The 15,734-nt window shown below is 43.6% G+C and overlaps 2 non-coding genes across 2 annotated transcripts; one reads left to right on the top strand and one right to left on the bottom strand.

Moving 5' to 3' along the window:
• Window positions 1–431: 431 nt before the first annotated feature.
• Window positions 432–504, bottom strand: Trnar-ucg (transfer RNA arginine (anticodon UCG)). The gene has a single exon. It is a non-coding gene; the product is annotated as a tRNA-Arg (tRNA).
• A 1,999-nt stretch (window positions 505–2,503) lies between these two features.
• Window positions 2,504–2,575, top strand: Trnaw-cca (transfer RNA tryptophan (anticodon CCA)). The gene has a single exon. It is a non-coding gene; the product is annotated as a tRNA-Trp (tRNA).
• The last annotated feature ends 13,159 nt before the right edge of the window (window positions 2,576–15,734 follow it).

A 15,734-nucleotide genomic window follows, 5' to 3' on the forward strand; every position in this document is an offset into this window, starting at 1 on the left:
CTGGTTTGGTTTAGAGGAGTCTCCCAGGGTTTTGTTCTGAAACAGACTTTTCTTTTTAATGCCAGCACTGGAGAGGCAGAGGCTGAGTTTCACTTCTACAAAGCAAGTTCCAGGACAGCCAGGGCTACCCGGAGAAACCCTGTCTCGAAAAACAACAACAAAAACGAAAATAAAAATAAACTTCGTTTAAAAGACTTTTCGAAGTGTCCAATATTCAGAATATTCCATATTCCATATGTGGCTTCATTTTCCCTTCGGACACCTTTTATTTATTACTCTCCTTAAGCTAGAAATGTAGAACTCCTTGATTTGGGTGGTTAGATTCAGACTAAACATTTTTGGTCTTCTCTGCGCTTACCCACTAACTAACTTTGCATCAGGAGACAACTGTCAGATGCCCTGTTGTCAAAACGGGAAATGAAAACTGAAAGCAACCACGAAGGGATTCGAACCCTCAATCTTCTGATCCGAAGTCAGACGCCTTATCCATTAGGCCACGTGGTCCCACGGAGAGTCTTGGCTGCTCTTTTCTTATTAGAAAAAAAAAAACCTATTTGTGCCTTGGGTTAGTGATACTGTTATTACAAACTCATGGTGCAATGAGTTTCAAACAGAGCCAGGAATCCGGACAGTAGGAAAGGGATTCGGGAGCAGAGACCAAAAAGCCTTACAACCTGGACGGTTGCTGGAGGAGCAGCGTCGACGTGCCAGGCCTGAGCAGGCTCAGCAACAAGCCAGACGGTTGCACACTCAGACGTCAGCGCTGGGCTCGGCTGAGGCGTCCTGCGGGGAAGCCGCCGCGTCCTCTAGATCCCTTAGAGGCACCAGCCCACGGCGCAGACCTCCAGAATGTCGCTGTGGTGGCAAATGATGTCTTTAAAGAGGGGATGGTGCAAAATGCTCTGGGGGGTGGCGGGTGAGACCAGCGTGACCCGTTCTTACATTCTTACAGGAAGAGGGTTTTAGCCTCTTACTTAGCCTGAAAGCCAAGGGAAAGAAAGGATCCTTAGGGAGGACGGTGTGTGTGTGTCAATATAGTTTTGGAATTCCTGTTGTTGAAATATTGCACCCTGCACTATTCGCTAAAGCAGACCTGCCTGACATGTCCTCTATGCCTGAAGGCCGGAAGTTGTGCCCCTCTCCCTCTTCACCCTACCTCTGTCTCTTCCTCCCTTCCTTCTGCCCCACTCAGGGTATCACACTACCGATTGGGATAGCCCGGAATTCACAATGTAGGCCAGACCAGCCTCACACTGGAAGCTTTTCATCCCAACAACGTGTTTATAGCCTCATTGTGTCTGTTACTTTTTCTACACGCTTATTGCAGCTTGTGGAGACAGAAGACCAAGCCTCAAACCTGACTTCGGGGATTGGCTTTGAAGGTAGTGATGGGCTAAGCAGCAAGAAAAGGTGATTGGATCAAACTACATCCGCTGCTGTCATGTCCCATCCACCAGAGCTGCCTGTGTTCAGCTAGAAGTAGCCTCACAAGGCTTATTTGAGAATAAGGAACACACAAACGGTTTGTTCAGATTGCTCCTGCTTTTCAGGAGTAAAATATTAACCTTGTCATGATGGCTCAGTCCTGGCATCCCAGCAGCCTGGAGCTGCAGGCGAGAGGATCAGAAGCTTTACGGTCGGTTTCAGATACTTTGTAAGAAATCAGGACACCACACACCAACAAGACAGTGGAGACTTTCAGACTCTCCCCTCCAGCTCGCCTGGAGCTTTGACCAGAACATGTGCTGTTGGTTCATTTTCAGATTCAGCAGCAGGGAAATTTCCTTTTTCTCAGTTCCCGGATGCAAGAGGGTTCTGGAATGCCCGTGAATCCCAGCATGCGGGAGACTGAGGCGGGAAGGCGGCTACAAAGTCGAAGCAAGTCCGGGTCCCGGAAACCCTAGGAACAGGCACTCAAGCTCAGGTAGCTGCTTTGCTTCGGGATGCAATCCATGGCTCTTTTGCAAAAAATAAACAAAGAGTCCCCTCTGCACCCCGACCCCAGTAATAACCACTGCTTTGTAACGCTGCTTTGCTCGGGGTCATTGCTGAGGGCCCCGGGTAGGCGCTGTGAGTACCAGGAGGCGGCGGGCTCGGACCCGGAGGCTTTGGGGCCTCTCTTTTGGGGTTCTCCAGGACAACCATGGTCCGCGCACCCCCGGCCCAGGTCGCGTGGCGCCCTGCAAAGCTACAAGTCTGGCCTAGGGAAGGAAGAGACATTTCTGGGTCCTGTTTGCTGTGAATCCAGACTACAATCATCCACTCTGCTCTTTCTGAAAACCAGAACAGTTTAGCAAACGAGGGGACTGTACGTAAGAAGCCAAGCGCGTTTAGAGGTTAAGAAGGTTTAATCGGGGGGGGGGGGGGGTGTCCTTACTCTGTCGCGCAAGGCCTCGATGAGGCTGTGAGCTGTGAGGATGCAAAAGATCAAACGTAAATGCTTCAGCGCGGGTGAGAAGGTCGGAGAGGTCCTTAAGTTAGCCTGAAAACGGTACATGGCTGTGACCTCGTGGCGCAACGGTAGCGCGTCTGACTCCAGATCAGAAGGTTGCGTGTTCAAATCACGTCGGGGTCAAGGGTGTAAGTGTTTTGGCCAGGCAAGGTGACCAAAAGAAAAAAAAAAAATGAGCGTAGGACACGTGTTTCCTTGCTCTCAGTGAGATTTCTGCCTATGTCTCCCTCTTGGGCTGCTACTGCCATTGAGGAGTGCGGTGTGAGCTCTAACTTTTGCTACTTTCTTAAAAAAAAAACCGGTTTGTAGACAACACAGAACAAAATAAAAACTGAAGACGCAGCACTCCTACCCAAGGTCCTGACGTCAGAAGGAATTGACAGCAGGAGCTGAAACCTGGGTAACCGGTAAGGCCTGAGAAGCCGCTGTAGCACCAGTCAGGCCAAGAGACGATCAATCAATCAATCAATCAATCAACCAATCATCTGCAAGGACGGGATAAAGCTCTGTGTCATCGGAAAAGAGGGAACCCCAGCTGAGAAAATGCCTCCATGAACCAGGCTGTGCGTGAGCCCGTAGGGAACTGTCTAATGACTTCTGACGGGGAAGAGCCCAGCCCACAGCGGGCAGGGCCGGCCCTGGACAGGTGGTCCTGGGTTATATATATCTAAAGCAGGCTGAGCAAGCCGTGGGAAGCAAGCCGGTAAGCAGCAGCCCTCCACGGCCTCGGCAGCAGCTCCTGTCTCCAGCTCCTGCCCTGCTTGAGTTCCTGTCCTGGCTTCCTTCTGTAAAGCACCACAATATGGAAGTGTAAGCCCAATCAACCCTTTCCTCCCCAACTTGCTTTTGGGGGAATGGGTGTTTCATGACGGCAATACAAACCCCAACTAAGACAAGTCTGAAGGCTCCAGGCAGCTCAACAGGCTGTAGCTCCCAGCGCGCCTCAACCCTGGCCCTTCCCTGGCACCTTTCTCCCTCCCGGATCTCTTGCCTCTGGAGGGTCTTTGACCTTGGAGATCATTGAGAGTTGGGTACCCTGGCTGATCTGGCTACCCTCTGTTGCTTTCAGAGAACTCCACTCCCTAGGAACATCTACTGCAGAACCAGGACCTGACTCACAACTGTTTTCACCAGTGGATGTGGACAACAAGGTGGCTCGCCGCGCCCTGGGCTACTGAACTTGAAATCGGCTTCGTTTTACCTCTACCCATGTTAATCCCTCCAAACGAGAGGGTCAAATTAGACAAGCTTTATTTCTGTGAGACAGGACTATCTCCCTTCAAGCAGTGTTTGAAAAAAAATAATATATATATATATATATATATGTTTCATATATATATGAAACATAGAAGGAGGTAGGGTTTATATAGTCCAAAGAACTGCAAGACTAAAGGGGTTATCAAGACTTGAAGGATTTCCACAGGAATTTTGGTTATGTAGGAACTTGGCTGTGCATTTTAAAACAATTTAGCAGAATTGTCATGGTATATTCAAGATCTGAGTCAAACCTCACAGGGTGGGGAACATGTCAAGCTCCGGAAAAAGTTAAAGCGCCGTCAACTTGATTTTTGCAGGGAACAGAAATGAACTTGTTCTGACTTTTTGTAATGAATGGCATCTGTCCTTAGGATGGACTCAGGCTGGTCCATCACCCACTCTCCGTGAGTGAATTCTGCCTCCAGCTATCAGTGGGATCACTTGGCATGAGATTGTTAGGTTTTTAGATTCATTAGCTGTAAATTGTTTCCCCCTTTGTGTGTGTGTGAACAATAAACCGTGCATTTGAAAAGTAGACCTGACTGCCTGTCTGTCATGTGTAACTCATAAGGATACAGACATGAATCTATTCACTTATCTTCCCAATTTTTCTCTTGCTCAATTAAATCTGTATCTTTACTGCGCTTGCTTTTAACAATGAAGATTGTTTTATCGGACAAGTTACGACTGTGTACTCGTGTGGAGTCATTATGGTGTTTTAATGTTATGCTTGTATTATGCTTTTTGAGAGAGCCCATGTAGCTGAGGCTGGCCTTAAATCTCTTATCCTCCTGCCTCAGTCTCCATAGCATTGGGATTATAGGCATGCGTTTGATTTCCAATTATCTTCTTTTATCTTTTTAATGTAGCTCTTATTCTGGCAATTGCCTGTGCCCGTTAGCCCTGTGTCGCGCTCACTTTTCAAGTACTGAAGTGTATTTTGCGCTTTCTTCTCCACAGGACTTTTGTGTCTGCTTTTTTTCTAAAAAGGTATTATCTAGCCTTCAACTGCTTTGTTTCAGATACTCATTTTTCAGTGCTCAACCAAAACAAATTCGTTCCCCCAAAGGCAGCCTTTCCTCTGACTCCAGGCCTTTACTTTCTGAATAGTCTCCACCAAGTACTGGAAAAATTATTGTGTAGGATGCTGTAAGCCCAATGCTTAGCAAAGCATGGTATATGAAAGAAAGGAAGGAAGAACGAAAGAAAGAAAGAAAGAAAGAAAGAAAGAAAGAAAGAAAGAAAGGAAAGGGAAGGGAAGGAAAGGTATGAAAGGAAGGAAAGAAGGAAAGGAAAGGAAAGGAAAGGAAAGGAAAGGAAAGGAAAGGAAAGGAAAGGAAGGAAAGGAAAGGAAAGGAAAGGAAAGGAAAGGAAAGGAAAGGAAAGGAAAGGAAAGGAAAGGAAAGGAAAGGAAAGGAAAGGAAAGGAAAGGAAAGGAAAGGAAGGAAAGGAAAGGAAAGGAAAGGAAAGGAAAGGAAAGGAAAGGAAAGGAAAGGAAAGGAAAGGAAAGGAAAGGAAAGGAAAGGTAAGCAAAATGTCTGGATTATATAGGGAAGAGCCTCTGGGGGAGTTGAGCCCCTGGGCTGGAGAGTTCAGGGTAGAGGGCAGGGTACGCCAGCCATATCCTGTAACAGGTAGGGACTGGGGGATGCTGGAAGAACACAGAGGCCAGGTCCACTTTGATATTTTAAAAAGGCACCTCAGCTGCTTGTCCTGGGTTTGAAACTTAACAGTATGCAGAAGGTACTTAATAGTTTTGGGAAAACTAAGGAAGGAGATGGAAGATGAATACCAAGAAACACAAAATGTTTGGGAGGGATGTTGGGAGTGTAGCTCGGTGGTGGCAGCACAGAGAGCTGATGCTGGATATTTCATCCTGTTGTGAACTCTGAGACTGTGAACCGTAAAAACCCGTTTCTTGTTTGGTGTGGCTCAGCCCTAACATACACCTTTAATCCAGGAAAATTTCTGCACTCAGGATTAAATGAAGTTAACCTTAGGTCAAGAGGGAAAGCAAGAAGCCAGCTGACAGGAGTAAAGAGGAGGGAGGGACACTGAGCTGAAGGGTGTTCAAGACAGTGTGGACAAGAAGTGGCTTTGGGCTTTTTCCTCTGGGATGTGAGCTGAGTAGAAAAGGCTTTGTCCTTCTGGAACACCAGCAGAGTAGGAAGATCAGCTAAGGGCTTTCTCTGCCTCTCTGGGCTAGTAGGTTTTCACCCCAATATCTGGTTCCTGAGTCTTTATTAGTAAAATTGAATGATTGGGTGATTTTCGCTTTTTAAAATAACAGCGAGCAGAAACTCCTAGAGGTGATAGGACAGAGGTGGAGCATCAAGTGTTGCCAGTAGCCTGAGGAATTCAAGACAGGGTTTCTCTGTGTAACAGTCCCGGCTGTCCTGGAACTCACTCTGTATACCAGGCCTTGTACTCAGAGAGATCCACCTGCCTCTGCCTCCCAAACTCTGGGATTGAAGGTATATTCCACTACTGCCCAACTGAAGTGTTTTTAACTAGCATATCCCAAATTTTATATATAAGAAATGGATTTCACTCTGATGTTTTTATATTATAGAATGTATTTTGATGATATTCATCCCTTATCACCTTCTCCTGACACCTCCCCAACTCTGCCCCCCTCACCCACCATTTCTCTGTTTCTAATCAGACTTCTTCAACTTCCATGCCCTGTGTTTGTGTCTGTATGTTCCAGTGTCATCAAGGATGCTCACAGGAGCATGACTAAGGGCAGCATAGACATCTATCCGTACATCAGAACTCACTATCCAACACAACCACCAATTGCCTCTAGATCCTCAGGGCAGGGTGAAGTCATGTGAGCCCCTCAGACCTCCTTATAGCAGGACCAATCAAATGCAAGTGATCACAGCTCCTAAGAGTTCAAAAGTGCAACCAAGCCCTGCATCCTGCCCAGAAGACCGTGTTCCATGTAACTCTTTTGTTTGCTTTTATAGTGCCACGGACCGGCCCAGTTGGGCTCCCGTTGTCCACAGGAGAACAAGGCTTTAGACAGGAAGACACAGTTTCGGTGAAGAATTGACAGACAGAGACACCTTGATGGTTTTGACTCTGATGCAACTTTACTGAAATCAAGCTAGTATTTTTATAATGATTTCACAAAAGGCACCTTAAAATTGGCATGCTTTTCAGAACATTCAGACTTTACCAAGGATACAAAGTTTATGTTTTAACATAGAGCAGTGCCCACAAGAAATCTTTGCCTAGAAACTTTCTGATCAACGCAAACAAAAAACAAAAACCTCAAACTATGGTTCCGTTATCACTGACTAGTGAAGAGGAAAGTCAGGAGCTGTAATAGCTCTCTGAGCCAAGTCGAATACCTGCCAAAGTCTAAACACACCTTTGTCAACCATCCTCCCTTATGTCCTGCTAAAGATTTATGATCTTCCCTAGGAACAAGACACTGAAGGGAGGGGGAAACTCCCGCCAGCTGCACCTCTCATGCTATTATTTCTTAAGAAGGAGCCTACTATTATTTTACTATTCTTAATGCCTATTAATACTAAATCTAATTTATTACTTTTTTAAACTTATTATTTTTATTAAAGCCTTTAACAATCTACTAATAATAAATTTCTTTATAAAGTTAGTTATGCTGTTTCAGGTGTCACAGAGAAAGATCAAAGAATTCATTATTCCAGCCCCAGAGCCACAACTGAAGAAGCGTAGAAATCTCAGAACACATCTCTTTTCCAAGTGGGATGAGTTTGCCAGGGACCTTCCAGGTGGCGTATTTCCGGGGAAATCATATCCCCCGCCCTGTAGCTTATGCTACTATGGTGACACTGGTGTGGATGTAGCATCATAGTTTTCCTTTCCCTCTTCTTATATGTTCCCCAAGTAATAAAATGTGTACAGTTTCTGATGGAGCTTTCCTTAGTCCCTTTCTCAGCACTGTGGCTAGTTATAAATCTCTGCTGTTACTACTTTTCACTGCAGAGACAAGCTTCTCTGATCAAAGTGGCACTAATCTATGGTCATAAATGTAGACAATTGTTAGATAGCAACTTGACAAGTATATTCCATTAACAAAACAACAATTACCTTCTCACTATGGCCTAAGACATCCCAAGTCTGGGGACTTCTAAACTACCAGAGGTGAGTTCTCTGTAGGCATAAGGTTATTGTGTGATTCAAATGCTGGTTTCCTGTAACCAGCATACGTGGTAGCAATTCTTATTCTGTGTTGTATTGGGGAGGAGAGTATGTTGTGGTTTCAACAGGAGACAAAAAGTCATGCATTCCATAAAAACTGACGAGAATCAGATATACGCGGGAAGATCTCCTAAAGATCTTGGCTGCAGAAGAAGGAAAGAAAGCAAGGAGACCAAATAGGACAGGTAACAGTTTGCTGATCCTCCACATGGGAACTACCGTGAGACTGACTGAGATGTGAAGATGTCTCCAGCCAGGGCTTCAGGCTACGAATAGCCAACAAATCTTTGGCTACAAATTTCCTAGGACTTACGATGCCATTCTTTTAAATGGCATAGATAAAAATTTATTTTACAGAGAATCATCTGTAACTGAACTGTGCTCCATGAACAGTACATACATACATTAAGACAAAAGTGTATAATACCTTTGAAGGTTCATATATTGTGCAGAGCAAAAGGACCAGAACAACAACAATGAAAGGATAAGCCAAATATCCCAAGTGATCCAACCTCACAAACGGCCTCAAGAACTGTTTCTTTAAAAATCTGCATCTAGGACAATTTCAAAATGACTGTTTAGATCACCCAGCATCACAAACTATGCCAGTCAGGACTTCAGTTAGGCTTTGAACTTCCTCAGCATTCAGAGAGTGGACAGCAAAAGTTACAGCTACCTTTCTTAAGACTGGACAATATCCTAGTTTTCTTGGGGCCCCTGCAAAAAGAAAAACTACATCCCAAACCAGCAGGAAGCAATTTAGAAAAACTATGCCCCATTTCTAAGAATGGGGGAAAGTGGATGGTTTATGGTCATTCTATGGGTGACAGGTGTTTGTTATTGTTTTTAAAGGGGATGGTTATAGAAATGATAAGTAAAAGGATAGATTACCGAATCTAATTTTAGACCAAAGAATAAGCCATAAACTTTACATTGATATAAATCTTTGTATATTGATACTGAGTTAAGGTTATATTTGGTTACAATATGCTAAGGTGTTGCATACCTATGTAATTCTTAAAACGGCAATGTTAAGTTCTTTTGAAAGCTGCTATTACCAACTGTTTAGGATAATTAAGAAATGAAAATTAGCAGTCAAACAGTCAAACTTATGGTCATGTTAGATAACAGTTTAGTTAATTACAAAATGTTTCCTAAATTGACAGATTAAAAGACTAGTTAGAAACAAACAGTTCTGATAACTTAGATAGATAGATAGATAGATGGTCTTCAAAAACCTCAGAGATCCACAGAATATGGCATTTAAATATTTTATTAACTTTAAAAAGCTTTTTTGACAATGAGACAGGTCTGCTCCTGGCAGCACCCCCACTCTACTTCAAAGAGCACAAAAGGCTTTGTATGTGGCAAGCTAGCCACTGGGTGAGAAAAGGCCCTTGTGTCAACTACAGACAAAATACTGTCCAAAACTGGACAAAATGGACATAGGAGATGACTGCTGAGCTTTGCAAGGACAAGGTAGGCAAATCCTTTATAATTTCTGCTTCACGGAAAAGTCTGTCAAATATTCTGAGCCAGAAAGCTGAAGGTGATGTACCAATGTTATGGGAGAAATTTTGGGAGACTGTCCAGGCAGCCAAATAATTCTGTCAGTTTTCTTCTCTGGAACATGGCTCAAATTCAGCTGATTATCCCCATAACAGAACTGCCACTCCTGCAAACCTTGCTTGGCTGCTTAGTAGGGTAACATGCAGATTCATATGTAGGATTGTTGACAATTCCCCTTACCATGACCACAACCACCAATCTGCATAGAACCTTCCAGCTCTATGAGGATTATCCATCAAGGAGGATGATTCTAGCTCAGTTCCACTTTCATTTCTCTATGTCTGGTAACCAGGGTGTGTGATGTCTTTGGCAATAGGGACTTCCAGTTCTGGTGGGCAAATCAAGAGCAATGGCAATGAGCAGTATTGACTGTAGGGCCTGAGGGGTCCTCTCTAGTCAACAAGGCAAGGAGAAATTGTCCATTCTTGTTGGGGTTTGCACTTCTGAAAGGGTTAGGCTAACTTTGTAACCTATATGTCCTCTAAAGCCTATAGTTTTGAGTTTTAGGTTCAGGTTAAGCTAAAGCCTCTTAGTACCTTTCCAGAGAATGGAGAAATGTGACCCTATGTGTGAGGACAGATAGAAAAAAAAAAAAAGCAAGCAAGCAATGACCTTCACTCAGCAAAAAGAACGACCAGACCCCTTGTCTTCCAGATAGTGTTTCTTAGCAACGAACCTAGACTTCTTCTGAGTAGCTTTTGACCTCCAGGCAAAAGTCTGTAGCCCCTAATCTTCAAGGATGAGCTAACCACCCCCACCTTAAATTGCAGCTGCATCCACACTTGGCAGGACTGGCCAAGCTTGAGCACCGAAGACTAACCAATTATCTTACTTTATAGCTTCCTCATCCAATCCTAAATTGCCAAAACTGCAACTTCAAATTTCCCGCAATTTTTCTTTTAAAAACCTAAAGGCCTTTGACTCCCAGTGCCACTCTTTGCTGACTGGCAGGGGTGACCCCATTGCGCAATGGTTAATAAACCTCTTGCTTTTACGGGGAGTTTCTGGGAAGGGTGTGATCTTGAACTCCTGAGCTGTGAGACCCCAGGTCTTACACTTCATAGCCAATGGCTTCTGGAAGCATCTTTATCCACTCAAACATCTGTAAAACTTCAAAAATTTTTTTATTAATTTCACATTACACTTAATTACTGTGTGCATATGTGAAGGTCAGAGGACAACTTACCAGAATTGGTTCTCTCTTTCCCTTGTGTGGGTCCTGAGACAGGGTCTCACTATGTAGATCTCTAGATGAGCCGGAACTTCTTATACAGAACAGGCTAGCCTTGAACTTACAGCTATGCGCCTGTCTCTGTGTCCCAGTGCTGAGATTAAAGGTCTGTACCACTTTATCTACAATCACGGCTTTCTTGCAAATATAAAAATAAACTTGCATTTTATTTCACTCAATATTAGTGAGCAAATATATAAACTATTGCAACCAATTAAAAGGGGAACTGTTGGTATAATGTTCTTTTGAAATGTATATACCTTACCCTGTTCATTCAAATGCTGATTTCTCCCTTGCACTCTCTGGTTTCAATCCGGATTTTGCATTGTGATATTTATTGTAAGCATCCTGTATCAGCTTTGTGTAAACAGGCCAAAATATAGCAACTAGCTACAATGCTGTGCAATGGGAGGAGCCAGACAGAAGAGGGGAGGAGCCAGAGGGCAGGAAGTGAGTGGGAGGAGAAAAGGGAGAGCTGAGAGAGAGAGAGAGAAAGAGAGAGAGAGAGAGACAGCGCGAGAGCTAGAAAACAGATCTTGGAACTACGTGGAGAGGTGGACTGGACCTTAGATATCACTAAAAGCAAGTATAATGTGGGAAATCTAAATGTTAGGAAACTATGAGGGCTTGGAGGTTTAGGATGGAGTAACTATTGCCCAGCATTGTGTTCTAGGTTAACTAAATAAACCCTGTCTCTGTGTGGTGATTTGGGTATGCAGCTGTTTAGGATTAACAGCAAGCATTACCAGAAGATAAATCAATAGTAAATATTAATCACCTCTTACAACAGGGAACTAGTATGCAAATGCACACACACACACACACACACACACACAGGAATTTTAATCCAGAAACATGGCTTCTGTGGCAAGGGAACACACCCTAAGACCTAGGTCTATGTGATCCAGATGGAAACCTGACATGCCAAGCTCCTTTAATTCCTCTGGCTGGAATATAGATGTGTCCTTAGTACAAAGGGAGTCCTAGGCAGCCAAGGCTGTCTCAAAAAGAAAAAAAAGAAAAAACCCAAACAAACAAAAAACAAAACAGAGAGAGAAAGAGAAGAGAGGAGGACAGAGAGAAAAAAAGGAGAGGAGGCAGTTCTGTTGTTGTTGTTTTTCTGGAGAGTTTCACAGAGCCAGCTTGAAGAGAGAACAAACTAGGCACAGGTGAAGACAGAAGGAGCCAGAAGATTAGAACAGATTGCTAAAGTTGGTTTGAAGCGAAGCAGCACAATTCACACAATTCAGTCAGAAGCTGGGAGAAGCCAGTTTGAATCAGTCAGCTAGGAGCAGTGTTTGAGCCAGATTAGCTGAGTTGAACCAGCCAGTCAGAGTTCAGAAAGAACTGGAAAGGATGAGCTTATTCAACAGGAAGTCTCAGAGGCTAAAAACATTCTAGGCCTATATTAGATTGTACTGAGGCTAGAAATTTCCAGTACTATACCTAAGTTAGCAGACAGAGGCAGTAAGCTTCCAATTAAATTAAATTAATTAAATTAGGCGAATAAAAGTTACTTTTACACACACTACACTGAGACATAACCAGGAAAGTGAAGGGAACCTGTGAGTTCAAATTGGCTTATCACATATGGGAGAATACTCCCATTTCACTTGACAAAATTAATTTACATTCCTATGAAGAAGGACTATTTAAATAGTGATGCATGTTCTCTGATTTAGAGTTCTACAATAACTTTAAGACAATAAAAGACACACCCTTCCAGAAAAAGAAATATCTGGAACTGTGCACTAGATGACACACACGACAATCTTTGGATGGGGCCATTTCAAAGTCTTTCATAGCTTTTCATAGGTTAAAGATAAAAGACTATTTGTCACTCAAAATTCAAATTTCAAAAAAATAGAAATGCAAATGAAATTGGGCTTAGATTGGTGAGGATAGACTTTAGTGAGAGGGTTTGGGGGCTTAGTCTTAAAATCTTAGTCCTCAAGAGGCTGAGGCGGGGGGTATCCGTTAGTTTGAGACTATTCTGAATTATGGTGAGTTCCAGGCCAACTTGGAACACAATGAAACCCTGTTGTTTTTAACAAAATCTCAAGCATCTGATTTTACTAATAAAGACTCAGGAACCAGATGCTGGGGTGAAAGCCTGCTATCTCAGAGAGTCACAGAAAACACCCAACTGACCTTCCTTCTCAGCCCAGGTCTCCAGAAAAGTAATGTTCCTTCTCCATGCTGTATCAAAAAATTCCTCAAACTGAATCTCCCTCCTTTCTACTTCCTGTTGGTCTCTCTATCCATCCTCCTAACTTCTTCTTACTCTCTATGGTTTTCCCCTTGATTTATTCCCTGTCATGTGGTTGCTTGCTCTGCCTCCTCACCTGCGGCTGTCTTTATTTAATCCTGTTTACAATAGTCAAGTAGAAAGCTCTTGTTAAAGGTGTATGGTGGGGCTAAGCCACACCACAACTAGAAACAGGTTTCTCCAGTAAAAAACAATTTCCAGGGCTCACAGCGTGATTAAACAAAGCCCTATCTCCAAAATGTAAATAAGAGGAGAAGTTCATGTTAACTTCTTAGATTTCTGTTGTGGAGCGGTTTCTTCCTAGATTAAAACCTTCCATCTTGGAGGAACGCTCTTTAAGACACTTGGCCATAAAAGAGGAATGCTCGTTAAGACGCTTGGCTTGGCCGTAATAGAGGTGCCACTAGAAGGCAGGGTTTCCCATCCTGCGGGGAAGCTCCTTAAACACTGGAAGTAATCAACTCAAAAGAGTCTCATGAAGTCCCTGAAACTGGCACCATTTGTTCCGTTCCTCCCTCCCCAAGTGTATTCAAGCGGTAAGCCCTGCTGGGAAACACCCAGACAAACCCAGCTTATGAAGTGCTATCCATGCTGGCTTTGATGATATAATTGCCTTTGAGTCATCTCTGCTTTTGTAAGTTACTCGTCACCTTTTTTTTTTTTTAATTATTTTGTAAATAACTCTAATAAAACTCTTTGGTTCACCAAGTTGGATTTGGGTGGTATCTGTCTTTTGGTTTTTCATCGGGGGAGAGAGGCCTTAGCTTTAGGCGGTGCTTGGAAAAAACAGTAAAATTACCTGACAGCTTCAGGAGTTCCCGGCTGATCTTTCTCAGGCCGGACTAGAGACTAGACATGGGCGGATTGGTTGGTAGGACACCCAACACCTGCTTGAGAAGTGGCTTCTCAGGGACTGCCACTTGTCATTTGGTCTAACTGAGACCCACTTTCAGCGGATTTAGTGTCTTAGGGTTTCTATTGCCGTGAAGAGACACTGTGACCGTGGAAATTCTTATAAAGGAAATCATTTAGTTGGGTCTTGCTTACGGTTCAGAGTTTTAGTCCCTGTCATCATGGCAGGAAGCATGGTGGCCCCGGAATTGGAGAAGTAGCTGAGATTTCTACATCTGGATCCAAAGGCAGCAGGAAGAGCAAGTGACACTAGGCCTGGCTTGAGCTCTGAAACCTCATAATCCCCCTCCTGTGACACGCTGACTCCAGCAAGGCCACACCTCCTAATAGTGCCACTTCATAAGAGCCCATGGGGGCCATTTTCATTCAAATCATCGTATACACCAAAGATAGGCTTGGGTTTACTCAGGTGACAGCTCAGCACACATGACACTAACACCAGGATCGCTGTAAACTTCTCACCATATGGCAGAATGTTCTGTAGCCACTGCATAGATACCCAAGAATATCTAACAAAACATGCTTAAAACACTTAAAATGGCTGGTTGTGGTGGCATATGAGTACTTGGCCAGACTGATCTATCTCCATAGTGAGTTCCAGGACAGCCATGGTTACGTAGAAAAACCCTGACTCAAAACCAAACCAAACCGCCACCATCAAAAAACAAAACAAACAAAAGGAAACTTGAAAGGTATGTGAAGTTGTTGTTTTCTGGGAACCATAGTACGTCAATTCGATTACCCAGCATGTTCTACATGAATAACTAATGATTCCACCTCATACCAACAGAATATACCTCTCGGCAGGAGATTGAACAATATTCTAATTTGTTTGCTTTTTTTTGTGAATTGTCACTTATATTTTTCAGATATGTATGATAAGGTTTTTTTACTTGAAAAGTATGTATATATATATATATATATATATATATATATATGCTTTGCTTTTATGCTTTTTTTTTTTTTCTGAGACAGGGTTTCACTGTGTAGCTGTGGGTGTCCTGAAACTCTCTTTGTAGACCATTCTGGCCTTGAAGAAAATATAAATTATGTAAAGAACGCTGAGCAGATTTTCTGCACTAACTCCTTAGTAAAAGGAATCCTATCCCGGGTTCCCCCCTGTGGAGGAAGTAGCTGTTCAGTGTCAAGAAGGGCCGGTTTGAAGTGGTGATTAGGATAAACTATGGCATTTACAAGAATCAGCCCATCCCTGACCCAGGTGTATGGCACAGAGCTGCAAGGGTGATGATGGCCTCTGTCTGACAACGTGAGTGTCAGAGCTCAGAGTCAGCCCTGAGTTCAGAGAACGTGTGGACCGGAACCAGACTCGGTATAAACAGACAGGAGCTATTGGGGTGGATGGGAAGACGGAAGGAACGTACACTGATTATAGTCTAGAGGAAGGTCTGTACATAGAGAGTGGTATGACGGGAAAAACAAACCTTTCTAACTCAAGAAAGTAACAGTGAGGATTTCAGTTATTGCTGCTGTATTTTGCAGCATGGCGCAGAAGAGCATCTAAGCATTACCAATCAATCGATCAAACAAACAAATCTTGTGCAGTTCATTAGGCTTCATTGTAACTTGGATTAAAATTTCCCTCCGCCACCTATGTTCTTTTCCTCTGTTGTTGTTAGGTGCAATTGTTTTGCGCATTTGTTTAAAAAGGCAGGACAGGGGTCCAGAGGGATGGCTCAGCAGCTAAGGGTGACTGCTGCTCAGGACTAGCTTCAGAGGACTGGAGATCGGTTTCCCAAACACCCTTCCCAGCCAGTTCACAACTGCCTGCGACTCCAATTCCAGAGCATCTGATGAAGAGTTTAAGTTAGCCTGCGTATAACTCCATTTTG

Source organism: Meriones unguiculatus, chromosome 19, assembly GCF_030254825.1.
Source record: "Meriones unguiculatus strain TT.TT164.6M chromosome 19, Bangor_MerUng_6.1, whole genome shotgun sequence".
Lineage (NCBI taxonomy): Eukaryota > Metazoa > Chordata > Mammalia > Rodentia > Muridae > Meriones > Meriones unguiculatus.